A 21331-nucleotide genomic window follows, 5' to 3' on the forward strand; every position below is an offset into this window, starting at 1 on the left:
GCATGGGGGAGATCCGGGCAGTAAGGCTGAGCCAGGGAACAAGCCTGCACCGGCTTCGTGTTCCCCGGCTTTCCCACGTTCTCCAGTAGCTCTTACTCTGGGGTTGGAGACTGGAATCAATAGCATCATGATTGACTTTGGCTTACTTTTGAGGCCAGAGAAAAGGACCCTTTTATTTCATATTAAGGAAGTCCCTGTCTTTCCCCTGAAGATAAATACCATAAGGTATCGGTAGCTGATGCCAGTGTTTGCCAGGGTGAGCAGTGCATGTTTGCCACTGCTGGTGGCTTTTGCTGGGCTGGCAGGGGCCGTGTGAGCATCGGGGCTGGTATTTACTGTGGACCTCAGCGCCGAGGCTGAGCCTGTTTTCTCTGGCTCTGGGCAATGCTGGCCGTCATTTTGGGTGAGCAGTATTGGGGAGGAAGGTGTAGGCTTTGCTGCAGGACCTCTGGGTCGTCCCTGCTGCAAAGATGAAACCTGCTGGCTTCTACAGGTGCTTCCACAACTGGTTTCTATTCCTCAGTTGAGAAGGGGGAAGTGGTAATTCCACTTGCATTTTATCCCATCTTTTATTGTGTGATTTGCTCTGATTTGTGCTCTTAGTGTTTAATTCTGTGCTAAAGGATAGGGAAACAGTTTGTTTTCCAGGCAAACCAGCAGCAGAGCTCCTGGATGAGGAGCCTGCACTGACATGGTGCGAAGGATCTTCACGGGTGGTAAGGAACCTGTGTCATGAGGAAAACCTTGGGTTAAGCCACAGAAGTGTTGCTCTGTAGCATCCTTTTTGGGCTGCCTACTCTCGGTGACAGCTTGTCACAAGGTTTATCGCTCACATTCCTGGAAGCCTTTTTATGACCCTTGTTTTTGGTGAGCACCATTTGGCTCAGCTGTGTGTGATACCATTCTTCAGGATGTAGAGACACACTCATTTAGCTCACCGTGCTGTGCTGTGAAGGATTGCGGTATTCTGCTTGTGTCAAGCTCATGTTGCAGATGGGCTTCAGGGGAATGGCAAAGCAGAAGAAGGTGAGTCTCTTAAGAACCACTTTCTTTAAGAAAAGGCAGATAATAGGCAGCAAGTTCTGGAAGCAGTTCTATTTGGGGACTGTAAAGAGAGGCTTAGAGCTCTTGCCACTAAACGGTTTATGTGGCATAAGTGAAGAGACTTGATCACTCAGAAAAATAACTCTAACACATTCCCAGCGCCAAGAGAGCTTTCAGCTCTCATTGTCTCAAATTATCAATAAAAGCAACAGAACTTTTGATTTGAGTTCTTTTATTGATGGCTACATAAGAAGTTTTCAGACCTAGATGTAAACTTGCATCTACTCAAAGAAAATGGCCTATAGATATAAAAAGCTTTGATATGCTAAAAGTACTGCAGAGTTATCCAAGATGTTAATTACGGGTATTACAAATAGCTCTGTTTGAAGAGATTTGCAGCTTTTCCTTCTGTTGCCCCCTCCCATTAAGTTACTGTCTTGCCCAGCACAGGGCTGTGTCCCTGTATTTGAAGAAACACAGAGGTATTGATTGCAGAATTGCTAAAGTGAAGAAGGGAAAAGAAACAAGAATCATGTTTGGAGCCCAAGTTTTGATTCCAAAATGAGCTGCTCATTCTTTCACAGCTTGAGGTTTGTGGTGGAAAGGTTGAAAACACCCAGCCAGAAAAACATGCTAGAAAAAAATCTGAAACAAGCTAAACAGAGTGGAATTCAGGATGAACTGTCATCAGAATGTTTATAAACCTACTGGAGAAAAGGGAGGGAGGAAGCGTTTGGATCAATAACAAGTTCCTTTTTATAACTGTAGCTCTTTAATCATATAGCTTAAAAAAAAATCCCCGGTCCTAAATGTGTGCTTTTTGTACCTGTGTCGATAGCTGAGGCTAAATCTGCAGCGTTCATGCTGATGTGGGTAATCTGAATCAAGCTGAATAGTAAAGAGGCTCTTAGGAGAATCTGAAACCCAGGAGGCATTTTTCAGACCTGAGTTATGTCACTTTTTTTAGAGGTGCCTCAGGCAACTGCATTTTAAGAAGACAAAGCTTTTGTTTTCAAGCTGGCCTAGAAAAAATGCCAAGGATGAATCCCAAATAAAGGCTTTCAGAAGTTGTCATTTGTGATTAAGTTGATTTTGCTGTTGTGCACAGAATGCTGCCGCCTTCCTCAGCGCGGTGTCAACTCTGTCTGGTTTTATTTTTGCCATCAGTCCTGGCCTATCTGTTTAATTCAAGTGAATAATTTTACATGGTGGCTCTCACCTGGAAGTGTGTGTTTAATGAGGAGGTCAGATGTCTGCCAGCTCCATCATCCCGACATAAAATTAATTGTATGTGCTTTGCCAAAGGCAGAATTGAGGTGACACCAGGGGCAGAGATTGACTCCGACCCCGCGTTTTGCAGAATTAACATCTGCTTGCAAGTGTCTAGTTTTGCATTTAAGCTGCTGGAATTATCAAAGCCACGGCTTGTAATGCTGAGCAAAGGCTGTTTTCCTCTGCATCTCTTAGGAAATCCTCATCTTGATGCATGCAAATGGTGAATCTAAAGCTTTTCTCGTGGCTTCTCATGTTTCTTGCGGCTTAAAACAATCAGAAATAGTATCCTGTTGTTGCCAGGGTGTGGGCAAACAAGAGAAGCTACTCCTGTGGAGCCTGAGATGGGCGATAGTGTGCATGATACAACAGATGATGCTGAAGCATGGACGTGGAAGAGTGTATTGCTTGCAATCTATAGTTTTGTAAGGTCCCAGTGAGGTCCTCCTTGCTTAAGGAAAGTGGAATAGTGGGAATATTGTAATGACTTCCTCTTCTTGGACAAACAAGAGCAATTTTTGTCTTAAAACCTAACCATGTTAAAGCAGCATTGACGTTATTAACGACGACTGAAGTGTCGCCTGGGCAGGAGGTATCCCTGGAGTTAACCTCCCCCTGAGAGACAACTGCTTTCTGTGGCTGTGCCTGGCTTTGTTCTGGATATCCAGGGAAAGACTGTAAGGGCAGCGTGAGTCATCTTTTTGGCTCTTGTATAACACTGTTCAACACAAACAATCCTGTTTGTTCTGCTTATGGAAGTCTCTTGTATCTTCCAACATGAGGAGGTAGATGCACAGTCTCCAGGGCACCTGCTGGGCTGCTGAGGCTGTTCCAGAGTCAATCTGGCACCTAATAATGATACTATCTTTTTTAAATAGCAGACCTTAAGAATATGTTGTAACCAAGTACTGGCATAGAGCAAGATGTGCCGAACTCAGTTTCAGGAGCATTGCTACAGGGCCATTTCCTTTACTGACCATCCATTTGTAGCCTTTGCCAGTGATACTGCACTCTCCTTGTTTTTGTTCGTTTTTTTTTTTTTGTTTTGTTCCCAAAAGTGTGGTTTTAAAATAGAAAACATAATGCCTTCTCTTTACTCTAAGAAAACAAGAATGATGTAAACAGCATAGGCACCTCTGGACTACATCTGTGTGAATTCAGTGATTCCCTGGTGAAGTCTGCAGCATCATCTGAAGGTGATGTGTGATGGTCCTGAACAATAGGCACTGAGAAGTGCCTTAGCTTTATCTGATGCTTTTGCAAGCAGCCTTTATTTCTACATACGCAGCCACAGTGGGGATGAATGTGAACTTATCTTCTGACTGCTGTTACAAGCAGAGGAAGAATGGTGAGGCACGATGTATGAGCAGGAGCAATAACTGGGGCAGTGCAGCTCCAGCTCCCGCTGTGTCAGGATTAAGTGCCTCCTGCTGCGTCCCAGCTTCCTTGGAAGCAGAACATCCTTCCATGTAGGGGTCTGCCTGCGGTGAGAGTTCCTGAACATGGATATAGGGAAGACAGTTTCTGCTGGAGAAGATAACGTGGAAACGATGGCAATAGACACTTGTTCTGGAAGCTGGGAATAGATCCATGGTATTATTCATGTTAATGCATGAATTCCTGAGTTCAGGACTAGGCAGGCAGAGAACATAAGGTGGATAGAGGTGGCAGTTTCACATGTTCCCCTCCTGAGCTCTTGATGTCTTTACTAGTCTGAATCTCAGGCCTTTCTTCTGCCTTCATTTGTGGGAAAAATGCTTCCTCTAGAAGGGTACGGGTAGCACTGGTTCTGCCTGCTCTCATGCACAGGGAGAAAGTACCTTTGCTTGGAGGTGTGAGGGGCCTGAACTGAACTTGTGGATGCAAGCCAGTGTCTGGGAAAGGTACGGATGATCTAGTGCTCCAGTGAAGAGTTTTGGACTTTGACCATGTGGGGCTGCATGGTGGCAACAGTGGATATCGTATGACTGAACTGGCAGGCAGTGCTGTCCCTTTCACCTGGCCTTCCCTCTCTTCTTAATTGCATCCTAGGCTTGCCAAGACTTCAAGGTGACTCTCCTGGTCCAAGATATGGCTCCTGTGTAAGAGATTGCAGCTCAGATATAATTGTGGGGTTTTTTGTAGATAGATGTGAGAAAATCCATGCTTGCTCTGGGACATACCATTGCAGAGCTGACGGTGCTGCATGCCCGACCGAGCATGTTCCTGCTGGAAGGGCAGCGTTATGGTGGTTTGGTGGTTCAGCAGCTCCTGGTTTCTGTCCCTGGAGCTGTATCTGCTTGTAAAACAGGTATTTGCTTGTGACTGTTGGTTCTGCGGCCATGCGCAATGCTTAGAGGTCTTACCAGCTCCTGAGACGCTTTGGGGAGCTGGTGAGATCTATGAGCACTGCAGAAATCCTCTTGAGCTTTCTGGTAACTTAGGTTTATTTTTTCTATTTATGTTTTTAAACTTCTGCTCCAAAGTTTAGTGCGCAACTCTTGCACATGCATTTCAACAGCCCAGTCAAACTTTGCCCTCATCTGTGCTGGAGCTGAGAGGCCCCATACGTTCTCTCCTAGGCTGGTACCCAAGCGTAGGAACAGATCTGCAGGCATTATGGCAAGCAGGGCATCCATGCAGACACAGGTATGGGTTGCTGTAGGTCACATCACAAAGATGGGACCTAGACTGTGGGCCTGGCTTTGAAATTTCAGTGCTTATAAAACTACTGAAAGATCCTTGATACAGCTAATCTCATGCAGTCAGCTTGCTTTCTTTAGCTCCAGTAGCATCTTGGCACTCACGGGGCACAAGTGATGGTGAAGAGCAATATCCGATGGTAAATTCCTCTGGAAGGATGCCCTGTGAAGCTAATGCTGTTAAACAGCTTCACGAGCACATAGGGAATGACTGCTGCCATTGCTACACATCAAAGGTGGGCTTTGTGGTTTTTCTCTTAATTAGGAATGGAGTGCTTTCCTCCAGATGGGCTCCCCAGCCATTTGATTGTGGCATAAACAGCGTTTTCAGGGAGGGCACATTAATAAGCTGGAGTTTGCTAATACCTCCTGTGAGCAGAACCACACCTCGTGGCAGGAGAGAGGCAGGAAGGGCTTAGATTTTAATTAAAGTTGTTGTGAGGAAGAAATTAAATCTGGTCTCTGGCCCTGCTTGTATTAGGACTGGAGAGCTCAGCCTCGCTGAACCGAGCTATTAGCCACCTTCTGTTTGCCTAGGAAAAAAAGGCAGTTTCTTTGTCAGCTTTTCCCCTGGCTCCTGGGCCCTGCTTGCTTGTTTGTTTTCAGCAGCTCCCCAAATCACTTTGAAGATGGGCTTAAACATTGATCACCTCTTACAGTCCTTCGTCTTTGTTCTGGCAGCAGGCGTTACAAAAGCTGTCCTAAATTACCTCCTTTCCCAAAATGAACGGGCTGTGTATGTATATGGCCCAGGAGAATAAAGCTTTTTCAGGCAAAGTGTACATCAGCTGATGTTTCTGCTCCCAGTTCTCTTGGATTCAGGTTCCAGCCTGGTCTGGAAAGAAGCTGGGATCCCGGAAAGGAAAAGCCAATGTGCTACTTAATTTGAAGGCAAAAGCTACTTAAGGGTCTGTTTGCTGAGCAGGATCCTGTATAAAACAACTTGCTCTCCCTTTATTGCCGCAGTGGGGTCGTTCCTTGGTGCTGGCTGAAGTGGTGGGAAGTCTCTGGTGGGTGATGCTGTGCAGCTGGTGGGGTGCAGCAGTGAAATGATGCCTGGCATTGGTAGCTGCTGGCAGGCATTTGAGCACTGAGATCCACCAATGATGGGAAAAAATACCCCATAACAGCAAAGCATTTATTCTGTATCAAACAGGCAGGAGACAGTGGAGGTGGCTAATTCAGTGCGGAAAACCCCAGAAGGTGCAGTTTAAGAGGAAGCAAGATTTAATAACTTACATAGCACTTTTCTGCTGGCTGCTTTATGTCTGCAGATACATTTTTGTTAGCTCTTATATGGTATCCGCTCATACCTACCCCTTTCCTGAGTAAACCTGGGTCTTGAGTACCAGCCTGGAAGAGAACTTAGGAGTGCATAACTGACTTGTTATTTAGATGCGTGATCACCCTTGTTCCTGTAGCATATTCCAATATACTTGTGAGAGGAGCTCCAGCAGGACTCGGGGTGCAGATGGGTTTGTCCAGCTAAAGGCTTCCAAGGAAATGGGTGCTGTAGCAGCCTGAGAAGTGGGGTAAAAGGCTGTGTGTGGACTTGTAATAGGGGCTGGCCTCTGCATTCATTACTTGTATTATCATTTCCTTCTGCAGTTCAATTTGCAGGTGCTATATCACCATCCAATTTTGTGTGCTTCTAGCTGATGATGTATGCCTGCTCAAAGACTGATTTGCAAGAGAGGGGAAAAATGCTGTGCTTATGACCTCAGGATTAATAGATTTTAGCCATGAGTGTAGCATAAACATCTATGGTTTATAGTTTGTTGTTGAGGTATTGGTGCATGGGATTCTAGCTCTGCAAGTCGTGGGCTTTTACTCATCAAGTTATGTGAGGAATTTATGGCTTCCCCCAAGTCTTCACAGCTGGGTTGGCAATCTGTAGCATGAGGAGTAATTATTAGTATGAGGGCTAAACATTGCCTGCTTACACAAGGCTTCTCTAGAAGTCCCAAAAAGGAGGATGAGCTCCATGCTTCAACAGGCTGCTCACGCTGAAAAGTTGCCATGTCTTGGGGCACAGTGCAGTTGGACAAAGCAGCCCAGATGTATCTTATGAATATAGACACTTCTTTATTTCTTGGTTGTAATGGAAGAGGAGCATTACCAAGCAAGCATCTCTGCAACCTGCAGTGATGCAACAGTGATGTGAGGGAGAAAGCTTCGTGCAATGATGGAAAAGAGCCTTTAGATCCACTGAGTTACTGTTTGAGAAAAGAAATGCTTTTGGAAGTTCATGCCCTCTGCCTGTGCTAAACTGATGCCCTTATGTGGCAGAAACAGGCTGATGCCCACAAGGTGCTCGAGCCCCATTGCAGGGAGTGAGGATGTCTGCTTCTAGTGCCTGGTTTTTAAATACCCAGGTAAGAGGGCAGTAAATTTGGATTTTTTTTCTTACCCTGAAGTTTGTCAACTTTCTATTTTGCCATCTGAGCATCACAGTCATGAGCAAGTAGACTAAAGACTTCACACATAAAACAGATGCAAACTAATTTGCTTTATTCTTGTTTAGTCCCTGAATTTAGTTTGTTACTAGTTTGCTACTCAGAATAAAGGAGAACAGGAATATTGATAAGGCTTCCCAGCCTCTAGTCACCAGCATCCTGGTTCTTGTCCCTTCCCTGGGTAAAAAGATCCATATTTTTAACACATACTAAAGGTCTGGAGGACTTGTTCACCGATCCTTGGCTTATTTCTTTATCAAGTACTTCAGATGCTTGCATAGAGCTTCAGCTAAACCCCACTGTGATAGTATCTGCAGCTCTGTGCATGTAGCTAGTGAGAATTACTCGCGGCTCTGGAGCGTATGCTCTAAATATATCAAAGGTAGGAGGGCATGCGACTTGGCCTGACCTTGGGTGGTAGCAATGCTGGGAATGAAGCCAGTTTCCTTGCTCCCAGTTTGCGTGCTCTGACGTTAGTTTCTGTGCCTCTCCTCCTGCAAAACCTGCCTGAAAAACCAGACTTGCAGCCAGAGTGGTTGCCGGTGTCTCGCGTGTCCGAGCCCAGCCTGCCGCCTCTCCCTGTGCACAATTCCCATTCCTAGAGGTTTTTCCCTGTCACAGCTGATTTTCTCGTTGGGGGGGCTGGACTCTGGGAAATGTATGGCATGTGGTATTTAGCTCAGTGCAGGAGGTTACAGCCATTTCTTCAAGGCTTAATGTTGGCTTGTGAGGAGGTAACCCTCTGCCAAGCACCTTCCTTACTAGGATCTTGGCAGATCTGGCTGGAGTGCCTTCATTTTGTTTCATGTTGCTGCATCTCCTTATTTTCCTACCTTGTATTTTGTCTCAGGATTAAACTCTGGGATTCTCTTGTGACAACAGGCACCTGATGCACTTGAGCTTTTGATGGGTCATCTGGATGCTGAGGATACACAAAGCTTATTTGGAATAAAAAGGTTATGTGCACCAGTGCTGGAGGTGATGTAGTGCTTGCCTGATTCAGCAAGTCCAGTTATCTTGGTTCCTGTGCTTGTACCATTAATTGTCATGCAAAACTACAGAGGTGTTTATGGGACAGATGTTGAGCCTTCAGGATCCTGCACAAAGTTACCGGTGCTTTCTGTCTTGGCAGCAAAAACTGTGTCTTAATCTTTAAAATGTTCCACTGAAAAGTATATTTAAAGGAAAGATGGATGTGGTGGTACTCCGGTCTGAAGCCTGATGCAGCACTCCTGGCTTTTGTTCCTGCACGTCTCCAGGCAGAGCAGGTGGTGGTTAATTTCTTTTGCATTAAAACCCAAAATAAATCTATGGAGTGCTATATGAGGCTACTCACATCTGTGCGCTCTATGTAGGTCAGATGTGTGCTCACTTCTTTATGGAGACTAAACTTGACAGCATTTCCTTTCTGCAACCGGGGAGGGAGAAGCACGAAATTCACATGCCAGCTCCATAAGGAATGTCTTCAGGGAAAGACCCCAAAGGGAAAGTGTGTGCAGGTGAAGTAGCTTTGCCCTTAGCTTCAGGTTTGTGACAATGAGCATTATTGATGAAAGATTTATCTAAGCTGTGTATCCAGGGCTGATGGAGTGTCATACTGGATTAGCCTTACAGGTCAGAATACTAAATGCTTCCATGCCATGCTTCAAGCAGATGCCTGTCTTTGCTCTCACTAAAAAGCCTCTTTCCTAATCTCTGAAGCCTGTGTTTCTGCTGCTGTATTTCTTAAAATGCAGATTGCTCTCCCTGCTGCTTCCTTCCTCCCAGCCAATCCTGTTCTGCCATTTCTTGACTTGTGCTGACTCTGGCTGTGGTGGAGGCTAAAACGAGTTGGAAACAGACAACCTGTCTTGCCCAGAAGCATGTTAGGAACCTGGTCTATCACCCCTAAAAATGGTTGAGAGTCTCTGTTTGCTTGATGGCCATGGCCTCAGATCCAGATGTATTTGGTCTTGTGGAAGATGCTCTACTAGGGTGAAACTAGTGTGGCTCAAAGATACAGTTCCTATTAATCTACATACTCAAGTGTGGTCCTCAGATCTCCTTAGTTTGACTCCAGTGAATGGAGTAGGGAACCTAAACTAATCTGGCTGGTCTTTACACATTGGGGAGTTTCTTTGTGTGCAGTTCTGAGGTTACATGATCATGTAAGAACTTCTTCTCACAGGAGGAAGCTTTAGAGTGGAGAGACTTCAAAATGTCACCCCTTGGGACATCCATTAAAAACAGATAAATGGAGGATCTAGTGTTTAGCTGAAAGCCTGAGAGGGAGCTGGCTCCGCTACCCAACTCATTTCTCCTTAGGGGAGATGACCTTACAAGCAACCACAATGAACCAGTGGCAGAGGAGGATCAGAGTAGATGAAGATGGATGCGGGAATGTCCTTACGCAGTGCAGCATGGTGTGGGGGATATTTCTAGTGTTACAGCTGATGCGCCTGCTCTACAAGGCTATCAGGAATCATGTGAAACCAAAGCAGGGCTGCACCTGTCACCTCCTCCTTCTGCAAAGGGCTGGCATCTGCAAGAAAATGAATGTCATCCTCAGCTCTGCCTTCAGCAAGTGAGCCATCATCCACATGCGCTGCCAGCCTCCTGAGGGACTTGAAACTGGACATGAGGCTCTGTGCCCTGAGGCGGCTGGATGAGGTGCCAGCACTTCAGGACCTCTTGGTAATGAGCAGATCCTACTGACTTGAATAGTAAATGTAGCAGGGTGTCCACCCAAAGCTGCTCTGGCTGTGATTGACCTCTGGATATAGGAGTATTGGTCTTGGAAACTGGGTATGGGTTGTAGCAGGCTTCCCGTGAGGGGAAGTGGACTCTGACTTCATGGAGCTGCTCAAAAGTTGCTTGGAAAAGCAACTGGAGCGCTTGAGGGGATGTTGGAATAAAAGATCTGTCTATCCTATTCTGTTCTATTCTGCAAGTGTTCTAGCAGGAATCCTGGTTCTTGGTGTGTAAATATGTGTGAGGACATCTCAATACAGATGTCTCAGCTGGAGAGATCACCTTCTGCCATTGCTATGCTCAGCAGGAAATCAAGGGATGAGATGTTTCCGATGTCTGCTCATTCCCTTCTTCCTAAATAAGATGCATAGTGTGTTGTTAGGGAAGCTCCTGAGTGCAACCAATCTCTTAAGTCCCTGCTGACCAAATGAAACTAATGAAATCCCTGTTGTCACAACATATGTTGGTTTAACCTTTAAAAGGAAAATGTGCTGGTGAGTCAGGAGACCCACCGGGAGATCTCTGGCTTGTTTTGGGCAGAAGGTGAGCTGAGATTCAGTGGTGACAGTGGCAGTTTAAAATGAAGGCAGAGATAGAGCAGTGCACAAATGCGCTATGCTGTTGTCGCTGGTTTGTGCATGAGCACAGAAGTGGTGTCCCCAGAGCTGTTGGGCATCTCTCAGCTATTCTGATTAGGAAGCTGACATGTTTTGCAGTTTACTCTTCACTTGGTTTTAAAACCAGTCTGTAAGCTCCTTATTTTTGGAGAATAAAGGAGAGAGGAAGAATGCTGTTCTTTGCCCTGCATTTACATGAGAAGTGACTATTTTGACCAGAACTGTCATCGTGGACATTTTCGTGGCAATAAGTCCTTTTGGGAAAGGTTTGGATGAAGTTTGTGCTTCCAGGGGAGTGAGCCTGGCTGAGCCTTCCAGCAGCTCCACAAAGCCCTTATTAATTTTATGTAAATTCATTAGGTGGGAGAGGATGGGATAAAGATGGGTTCAGGTGCCAACAGTCTCCAAGTTTGGAGGAGAAAAGAGATTTTATTAGGTTTGTACATTCATTGGGACTTCTAGCCATGGATGAGGGACCGTTGCTTACCTGGTTTGTGAAGAATTGACTTGATTTTCAAATGTTGGTTTTCTCCTCATACAGACCTTTGGCTTGAAGATCTCAGTTACCAAATGTACTAAAGCTCAGGTGCTGGAGAACACAGGCTTTGGTGTACAGACACTTTCAAGACATCAGTCGCTTACTGTGGTCATGCCACCTCTTTGGCTCTGCTCTGGATCTGGACGAGCTGGTGAGACCCAGCTCCATGCTATTGTGTTAGGAGATGGTGGCACACTTGAGCTGTAGCTGCCCTTGAGGTGATGAGCACCATCTTCCTTGGAAGAACCCGGTAACCAGAGAGTCCAGAGACCCTCTCCCAGCCCAGGGGCTGGGCACAGTTGGTCAAGGTGCCAGTCCTGTGGTACCAGGAAAGCATCAAGTGTAGCTGTAGTTCCTGGGTGGCCTGGCCTCCAAGACCCAGCTGCTTCTCAGGCAGCCTGTTTGTTTTCTCCCTCCTTATAACTAGAAGGAAATCAGCCTTGTACTTCAGCTGCTGCAGTAATTTCCCTGACAGCCAAATAGGACATCTTTGGTAGAGCAACAAGGGCCATGGAGGTCCTAGGACTGTCAGAAATCTAGCAAACTGTGCCCTGTTCCCAGCAACCCCTCTATATGCCTCCTACTCTTTTCTATGGAGAGGAATTTATTAACCTTCTGCAGTTATCATCCGTCTACCTGTTTCTTGTCCAAAGCAGCCAAGGCAGTATAAGGCTGTGTAGGAAGCAGGGTGAAGCTGTCCCTGCCGCTGGAGCTCTCTTGGACTCACTCTACACCCTGCCTAGCTACTGAGCCTTTGCATACTCAGCTCTCCATTGAAGCTGAACACATCCCTGTTGCTGATTCAGGAGCAACCCATCTCGGTCAGAGTTCAGGAGGCACTTGTGTGGCTCAAGCACTTTGAGGCTACCCCCATTAGCTTGTACTATTAAAAGGAACTAAAAGTTCACATGTGGCGCTGGGCTGGGTGTGCTGCCTGCCAGCACTGTCTCACTGCCAGCCCTGCTGCTCGCGCACCAAGCTGTGACCAAGGGTATGCTTTGATTTGCCTCTGTGCACACATAGATTACTTTGATCTTAAATCATATGGGAATGCCGCAAGAGCTGGGATTCCTGTGTCCCCTGCTTGCTCCAGTTTATTGAAGTAACACATTCATAAACTATAACTCTTCAAAGCAGTGTTTTCCAGAAGCTGCAGTGCTGCATCATGTATAAAACATGACCCTGCGAAAACCAGCCTGTTCCCCTGTGGGCAGCTTGTAGTTCTGGCCATCCTTAAAGTAATGTTGAAAGCAAGGTGTCTCCTCTCCGTCTAGCAGAGCCTGATGCTCCTTTTAGATAAGAATATGATACTGGGTGTTGCTGATGAGATCTTATTTGTGCCTTGGAACAGGAATTACTTCCTTACAGATGTCAGCAGTGCCTCCTGCACTGAGGGATTTTGCTGCGGATCAGTGTGAGTTACTTGATTTGAAAGAAGAAGAAGAAATACATGAGGCCAAGCAATGTGGCAGAACTTTGTTTTGATCTGTGTTGTGTTGCAGCAACAGGAAGGAGCTTGGCTGAAGTTTTCAAGTGCTGGTGGCTGTGTGCATGTCACCCTTTCCTCCTTGGAAAGGAACTGAGGACATGGGAGAAGTGACTTTTTATGCATGGTAAAGGGGGGGGAGAAATATGATGTTTTCATGATGACTGAATGATGTGAAGTGGGGAGGGATTAGACATAAAGCGTGGAACTTCATCAGGAGTCCTGCACGTCTGTCCTGCCCATCACAACTATGCATTTCCCTTGGTGGGATCTTGGAAAGGCAGCTTGGGAAAATGGTGATGGTAGATGTAAAAACTTCATAACCACAGTTTCAGGAGCTTTGCTGGGGTGTCAAGGGAGGGTGGGAGGATGCATCCTCGGCCTCGTTCTCTGCAGGACCACTGTGTAGACCAGTATGCTTCAGCATGAAGTGCCCACTTTATGGGCACTCCTTATACCCCCGCTGCCCATTCAGTTTGGCTACGCACAGCCTCTGAGAGAAGTGATGACTTAGGCTGGTGCTCTGATAAGCTGTGCAGACTGAGTTGGCATCTGAAGGCTGAATTTCCCAGCTGAGCTGATGGACAAGCCCCTCTGGTGCTGGAGGTACAAGGTGGCTGTTACCACGCTGGTGTCATGTTCCGACTCGGAACGTTGCTGCTGTGGGTATAATAAATGACTTCAAGAGAGTGACTAAAATGCCGTAGGCTTGAGGTCAGTCTTTTTTCCAGTGTCTTTCATGGGGCTTCACGTGGCAGTACAGGAGCAGCATACATAAAAATGGGTGTAATTTGGTGTTAGGAGCAGTTCTCATGTCAGGATGCTGTTTTAACGGGAGTTGCACAGGACAGGGTGGATAGCTGGAGAACACACTAGCTTTGATCCAGCCACAACCACCACTCGTGGTACCCTCTTTGGCAGCACAGCTCACTTTGTTCCCAGAAAAGCAGAGATGGAAAATGGTGTCAAATGCTGTGTGATGGTTTTATGGGTGTGATGATGCCCCCTTTCAGAAGATGCATCAGTGAACACAGTCTGATGTTCATCTTGGTCCACGCCTTAGCTGAATGAGTTGAATGACTATGAGGGCTTTTTGTACCAATGTGTCTTTTTGCATGTGGTGGTACCTGTACTGTGCTCCTGACCCACTCCACAGACCTGCAGGATCGGGATCCTCCCTGACTGGCACTAGCACAGAAATGGCAAAGAAGGTACTGTTTGTTGAAGATGTTTAGAATTGCTGCCTGTATTTCTGCGACAGTCCAATTTATCTTCCATACTGGCAAAATTCTTGATCTCCATGGTGGCAGTCTCTTCTACTATGGAAGAGAGGTCTCCAGGACAGATTTGTCATTTATCTCCCTCACATGTTCCAGCAGATAGCTGGCTGGGCAAGCCCTGTTAGTATTCCAGGGAGAATCTTGGCTGTCTCCATCACTTGCTGCCTGCATTGTGGGCAGGCCGTGATAATCTGCACTGCTATTTCATGTGCCCTAGGTATGTGTTAGGTGTTGGGTGGACTGGGAGGCCCAGTGCTCATCCCCAAAGGGCTGTGACCTGCTGCTGCAGGCAGGGTATCCAGCCAGGCGAAAATCCAGCTGGTTTCAGGCTATCTGAAGAGGTTATGTTGACATGAGGAACCCTGTACATTGTACCTGAAGAGGTAGTTCCATTTATCAGGATGATTTTACTCACTGTGTAGCTTTTTCATGCTGAAACACTTTTACAGTTCAAATGACAAACTTACTTTGCTGGTATTCTGGTGTGAACTGGCAGCAATTCTGATTTTGCTGTAGCTGGTTTTGTATCATATAATGCAATAGAAGAATGGACCCCTATGATAAATAGGACCTTAGTGGGGCAAGAAGGGCAGCAGATAGTAGACTAGGACCTTCTAACCTGATGAGGTAGCTGTAGTAGTCTATTATGCTTAGAAAAACACAGGTATCTTGTATTCGTTCTCCCCTGAAGTCTTGTCCAAAGGTTTCTGCTCTTTGTTGTAGGCAGGTTAGACCTTGTATTTCAGAGGCTTGGATAGCTACTAGCTTCTGGGGTGATCTGTGTGCCCCAAGTTTGTGGGGAAGTCAGCTTCGTCACCTCTCCGAACTGTGTGAGGCTGGTCCCAGCTCACTAATGAAGGGAGCTCAAGGAGGTGACTGACCAAGGTGGGCATCCCAGCCCTGAAGACAGGGCTGCAGGTTGGCTCTGCTGTGGGATTCATGCAGCACAGCCCTACCAGCCTTTGGGTGCATGTGCCCTTCCAGGTGTTTATTGCTATAATGCTGCTCGTTCTCCACTCAGATGGACTCATCCTGAGTGATGTTGTACCAGCAAAATCAATGGCACTTCCCAAGCCTTTATTTTTGCAGTATTGCTTAATTCCTTGTTTTGAATGCATTGGAGGCATGTGAGTCTCTCTGATCCAAAGCTATTGAAGCCTTTGGAAGGTCTCTCACTAGTTTACTGGTTCTTGGATGCAGTTCTAGCTGTACATGGAAAATCTGAGGGTAGTCTGCCAAGCTGGTGCAGATTGGCCTGAGTCCACCAGCAGGCATTCTCCATGCCCTCTGGTAAGCTTCTCCCACCAGCATCTGTGAAACCGCACCGGTGGAGTTAAAGCACTGTGTTCTCCAAGTGCTTCCTCTTCCCTTTGGCATCTCGGATGTTTTCCATAGTAAAGAGGGTCTGCACTTAGCACCAGCAGCTTTCTGATGAGCAGAATCTCTGGAACGTGAAATTTAAGAATTAAATCCCTCTGCAGTCCCAGATGCTCCTGCCATCCACCCAGGCCAGCTCTGGTCACAGACATGTTGCCGCTGCTCTTGCTAGCGTGTAATGTTGAAAATCCTGAGCTATGTTCTGCAACTACAATCAAACAAGGAAGAATACTTGATTATTTTCTTAGTGTAATATTCACCTTGAGGAGGAGAGGGCTTCGTGAAGCTCCGTTTCCCTGTGTGCCTTTGTCCTGTGGCTGGTAATTATTTTTAAGCTGCCCATCACGTCGTGAGTTGGGTTGCTGGAGAGGGGTTTTTGCAGTTGTCAAAATGTCAGTTCTAATGAAAGTCTCCGCAGACACGCTGTACCTCAGTGATGTAAGCCTTTAGGCTAAACAGGCTGCTGATAGCGTTTTCAGATGAGTCAGAAAGGTTTCTGTGGGCCTCTTTTTTTCATATGTTTTTGTTTGGTTGCAATGTCTTCATCATCATGGGTTGAGGGTTGGGCTTTTTTCTGTTTTAAAGGCTGCGCTGCTGCCTGTCAGCTCGCCACAGAGCTGTTTGGAATTCAGGATCTCACACGGCACTCGCATCAGGGGAAAAAGGAAGTGCCTGTGTAATAACAATAATTGAAAGTTAATAGTAGAATAAATTAATACACAATTAGAAAACACGCTCCCTGTGAACAAGGGCTGATTCCTGTAGGAACCTTGTGCACTGGGGAAGTGTACGGCGCTTTCCCTGGGCCCTGTCTATTCCAGCCTGCAGATCATCGAGGCAATTATAATTTCACAGAGGTTTGATCTGGAATTGATTTCTTTGTGATAATTCAATTTAGAGGCTTGCTTCCTCCAAGGTAGAAGATGACAGAAGATGAAGTGTGTAAACCCTTAGCACTGTCTGTAGACATGCATCAGGACTGGCTCCCAGCCAGCGAGTTTGCTCTGAAGAATAGTCTTCCTTTGACCGCCTGGTTGGAGTGTTGGACCTCTTAGTGCTTCATTAGGAAGTGATCAATATCAGCTTTGTGCTGGGCTGTGCTGCAGTAGAAGGGAGGTGTGTACAGGATGTATCCTGGGTTTGTGGCTCTTCATCCTTGCTAAAGAATGCATGAGAAAACTCTTTGCCCATCTGTTCCACAGCCTTTGGAAGATAATTCATGAGGGTATTCTTCCGTGTGAGCCAAACTTGGTGTTTCCCAGGCTGTCAGCTGCTTTGCACTCATCTTGATGAGCAAAAGCAAATATAACCTTGTTTGTAGGTGGTAAAAGCGGGACAGTTGTACCCAGTGATGCAGGGTAGAGCTCCAGCTCCTCCAGTCCTAAGACCTCTGATTCAGAGTGGCTTCCCCTTGCTCATCAAGGTGTTTCTTTTCTGGGTCTAGCAGGAGTTGGGTTCTCCTGGCCAGTGCCTGGGGTGGGACATGCTCTGCTGCCCTTCCCTGGAGCAGGGAATCAGGGTGCCTCCATGCTGGAGGATCAGTGGCCAAAGCCACTTTTAGGTGTACTTAAGAGGGCTTTGCAGAGGCACTGCTGGTCTCCTGCTTCTATGTGGCTTCTTATAAGACTGCCAAGGGGGAAATGCCTGGTATTTCCAGGCACAGGGGGAGGGCGTCCTCTCTGTGACAGTCTGCTCTAGGCCTGGCAGATCATCCCAGAGGTGATGTGCATGATGGAAGAGGAGAAGCCATGCAGGGAATTAAACACTGTGTTACGTAGCCCATGCTGGAGTGCACTGCTGGCTGTGCCACTCACAGCAGCTCCTACCATATGCATTGATGCACATATAGTCTGATCAGATAAACAGTGCATGTGTCTTAAGGCTTAATCTTTTGTTTGACTCTTGCCTCTACACTTGCTCCTCAGAAAATCTGTGGCTGCCCCATCCCTGGCAGTGCTCAAGGCCAGGCTGGACACGGGCTTGGAGCAAGCTGCTCCAGTGGAAGGGGTCCCTGCCTGTGGTAGGGATTGGAGTTGGATGAGCTCTTAAGGTCCCTTCCAACCCAAACCAGGCTGGGATTCTGTGATGTGTAGCTAACTGCACTTGCTGTAAAGCAATGGTATGTGTAGGGTGCCTCTTTTCAAGTGAGCAATGTCAACTGCGCTGTGGCTCGGAGGGGAATGTGGCAGAGAGAGCTGCCTTGATTTGCCATCCCCATGTGCCGTGCAGTAGCCACAGTGGGGAGCAGCAACGTGCTGTCTTGTTGCTTTGGGGAGAGGGATCAAATCACTGCTGCCTTGTTGTGATGGGCTTGTGAAGGCTTTTTTTTTTTGTAGCCAAAATTTGGTGGTGTAAAATGAGTAGAGAGGGAGAAGAGGAGGAAGGGAGGAAAGAAAATAAAGCAGAGGACAGCAAAATGTACTGAGGAACAATGAATCCAATGCAGCGGGGAAAATTGGGACCTCCTGAAAAATAAAGTTTGCTAAGCACTGCTGTGCTACCTGCCTCCCTTCCCAATTAGAGAGCGTTCCAGGCTTGCAGGGAGTGTCGCAACCAGCTGAACCAGTACAGGCAGAAAGAAGTATCCCGTCTTTAATTTGCTTTCTTCTTGCCCAGACACAACATTTAACTTGTTTTGTGGGATTGTGCACAAGCACCCTCCATTTCCTCATCTCTGAGGCTGTGCGTTTGGGAATCCTGGTAGAACAGCTAGTGCGGCTCCTGCGCATCAAACTGTGTTTGTTGAAGTTGTGACTTCAGTTGGTGTTCTATTTCAGGGGAAAAAAGGGAACCTGTTGAGAGGAAGGGGAAGAAATGAAGAGACTTTTAGCTTTAATTGCATTTGTTAGGCTTAGTGGTGATAATAAGGGAATGTCAGGGAAAGAGGAATAAAAAACTAATCCATTATTTCAGTCAGAGGTAGGCAGTTCATGGCTGGATTCTGTAATGCTTCACAGTAGGGAGTACTTAGTGAGTGCATTTATTTTGATCTATCTGTATTTAGTGAGGGGGAATAAGCCATCTTACCCCTGCAAGGGTTGTACCTTCCTGTGTTCTCCCATGACCACTTGGGGAGTGTGGAGATGTGGGATTCAAGTCGGGTCCCATGTGGTGAATACTGTTGATGTAGGGAGGTGAGGGCCTGCCCTGCTCTGCAGGAGGCTCCCGCAGTGCAGTTCATGGCAGGGAGCAAGATACTCCAGTCATGCAGTGATGCTGGAAGCATTGAGAGGTTCTCAAGCACCCAAGCCCTGTGATGTGGAGGTATCGCTGCTCTGGGGTGCCAAATGAACATGAAGATGTGATGTGACACCCCATGGGGCTCCATTGCATGGCATCTCATTATGATCCAGTGCTGGGGCTGGTTTTTGTAAGTCAGTCAGAAGTGCAGCATATCCCAGTCACTAAGAAACCAAACCGGGGCTGCAGTGAGGAAATTAAGTTAATGGGTTTAAACTTAAATAGGGGAGATTCAGGTTAGGTATAAGGAAGAAGCTCTTCCCTGTGAGGGTGCTGAGGCGCTGGCACAGGGTGCCCAGAGAAGCTGTGGCTGCCCCATCCCTGGCAGTGTTCAAGGCCAGGTTGGACACAGGGGCTTGGAGCAAGCTGCTCCAGTGGAAGGTGTCCCTGCCTGTGGCAGGGGTTGGAGCTGGATGAGCTTTAAGGTCCCTTCCAACACAAACCAGGCTGGGATTCATGAATTTAGAAGTTCCCCTAACATAGAGGTCATCTCTCCTGGAGCCCTTTGAAGGCATCTACATCCCCATCACCTCAAAGGCTGCAGCTGCAGAGCAGTGCCCTGAGCTGCTGCTGGTGAAAGGTCTGTGAGCAGCACCCCACCACTGCCTGCACAGGGTTTCTGGAGATGGGAATTTGTCTGCAAGCGATTCTGCTGCTCCAGTACCTGGTGTTCTGACAGGAGCTTCTGACAAACTGAAAGCCAGAGTTGCAGAATAAAAACAAATCTGGGGAAGTTTTTTTCTACTTCAGTGTTGGGTTTTGCAGTACCATTTCCTGAACACGTTGCTGGTGATGTCAGAATAACACAGAAAAATGGGGGTTATTGTGATGTTTGTTTGTTTGTGGGGGTTTTTTGCCTTTTTTTTTTTTTTTAACCATTATTTCAAAATATTTTTTGTGCTCATGTTTCTCATTGGAAAACCTCATAATTGGACGTTTTCTTTCAGGAAAATGGAAGCAGTTTCGTTGAGGATGCTTTCATTTTATTAAAGCCCCCAGTTGTGGGGGGTTGCTGCATGCCCAGGTGGTGTGACTCGGTCTTTCTCTGATCTGCATCATTTAGCAGTAGTTGTGATTTCTTGTTGGACAGATCTGGCATCATCACTCGCTTTGCTCTGTGCCTGCTGCTCTTTCCCAGGAAATAAATAGCTTTATTGTTCCTGCAGTTTCCTCCTCACCTAATAATCTTCTTTTACTTCTGGGATATACTTAGTCTCCCCAGAGCTTCCTCCTCTTAAAAAGAAGAGGTGAATGTGATACAGCTAACGTATTTACCTGCCATGGCTAAACATTTTGTCCGTTCCTGGTGACTCATAATAGGGCTGTTGGGACCTGAACCAGTGAGGTGAGGTCTGCTGTGCTTGCTGTACATGTGTCACCTTTTCTGAGCAGTTGCCCCCTCAGTAATAAAGAGCTATTTTGCCTTTCTTGGTGGTTTTGTACACTTTTTCATTGAATCCCCAGTCTGGTTTGTGTTGGAAGGGACCTTAAAGCTCCTCCAGCTCCAACCCCTGCCACGGGCAGGGACCCCTTCCACTGGAGCAGCTTGCTCCAAGCCCCTGTGTCCAACCTGGCCTTGAGCACTGCCAGGGATGGGGCAGCCACAGCTTCTCTGGGCACCCTGTGCCAGCGCCTCAGCACCCTCACAGGGAAGAACCTTTCCCTAATCTCTAGTATAAACCTACTCTCTCTCAGTTTAAACCGTTGCAGTAGCTTTTCCTGTTCCTTATTCCTTCCACTTTTCCAGTGAAAATAAATAGAGCACGACCGTTTCTTTTTGGAGGTGAAATGTGTCTATAAAAGGAATTTTGGTCAAATCTGGATATGTTACTGGTTTTAACATGCTCTTGGGCAATAGTAGCTCTGTGGCTGCCCCTGCTAGGGTCTCAGTGTGCAAAGGGCATTATTTTGTTGTGTTCTCAGCAAGTTATACTTGGAGTAGGTGGGATAGAAAGAGGTGATGAGTGTCTACAGTTTTCTATCAACAAGCGATGGAGACCCGGAGGTTGTTCCTGGTCTGAGGATCTCCTGAGTCCTTGGATGTAAATTCAAGGCTGGATCAAGGCCTTCATGGCCTTCGTGTGCTTGTCCCCACCCAGTGTTGCCAATCAGTTCATCATCTTTGCTGCCTGACACTGTCTAACCTGCGTAGCAGTCCAGCACAGAGGAATGGCTGAAGCATTTGGATTTCCTGCCCGGTTTTGAACTGGCAGCATAGTTTTAAGACTGAAAGCTGTTTTGTGGTATGAGGGAGAAATCTTGCAGGTCCACATGCAAAGATGGGTGCTGATGCTAAAGAGCTACCAGGTTTTATAGCATGACGTGAATGTGGCCAGTAGCCAGAACATGGCCATTTAAACCAGCAAAGAAGGAAGCAGCTGTAGTGATTTTAAATATTTCCATTGTCCCAGTGCTTTAAGTGAAACTTATACTCACATGCACTAGAACACTGGTAGGTTTCAGATCTTCTTTTGTTCGGGTTTTGTTAGAGTACAAATTAGTGGTATGCCCATAATTGTTATTCCTTCTGCCGATACAGCCCAGGAAGGAAGCCAGCCTTGAGCTGCAGTAGCAGTTGTGTGTAGAAGAGACTGTGCCCAGTGAACAGAG

At 46.7% G+C, this 21331-nt stretch overlaps 1 protein-coding gene across 5 annotated transcripts in view; it reads left to right on the forward strand.

Moving 5' to 3' along the window:
• The window catches only part of RALY (RALY heterogeneous nuclear ribonucleoprotein), a 152402-nt gene that overhangs the window by 28649 nt on the left and 102422 nt on the right, over positions 1-21331 (forward strand). The window lies entirely within an intron of this gene.

This window comes from Neopsephotus bourkii, unplaced genomic scaffold, assembly GCF_033783945.1.
Source record: "Neopsephotus bourkii isolate Nb327-2 ecotype Australia unplaced genomic scaffold, CSIRO-AGI_Nbou_v1 NB_1663, whole genome shotgun sequence".
Taxonomy (NCBI): domain Eukaryota; kingdom Metazoa; phylum Chordata; class Aves; order Psittaciformes; family Psittacidae; genus Neopsephotus; species Neopsephotus bourkii.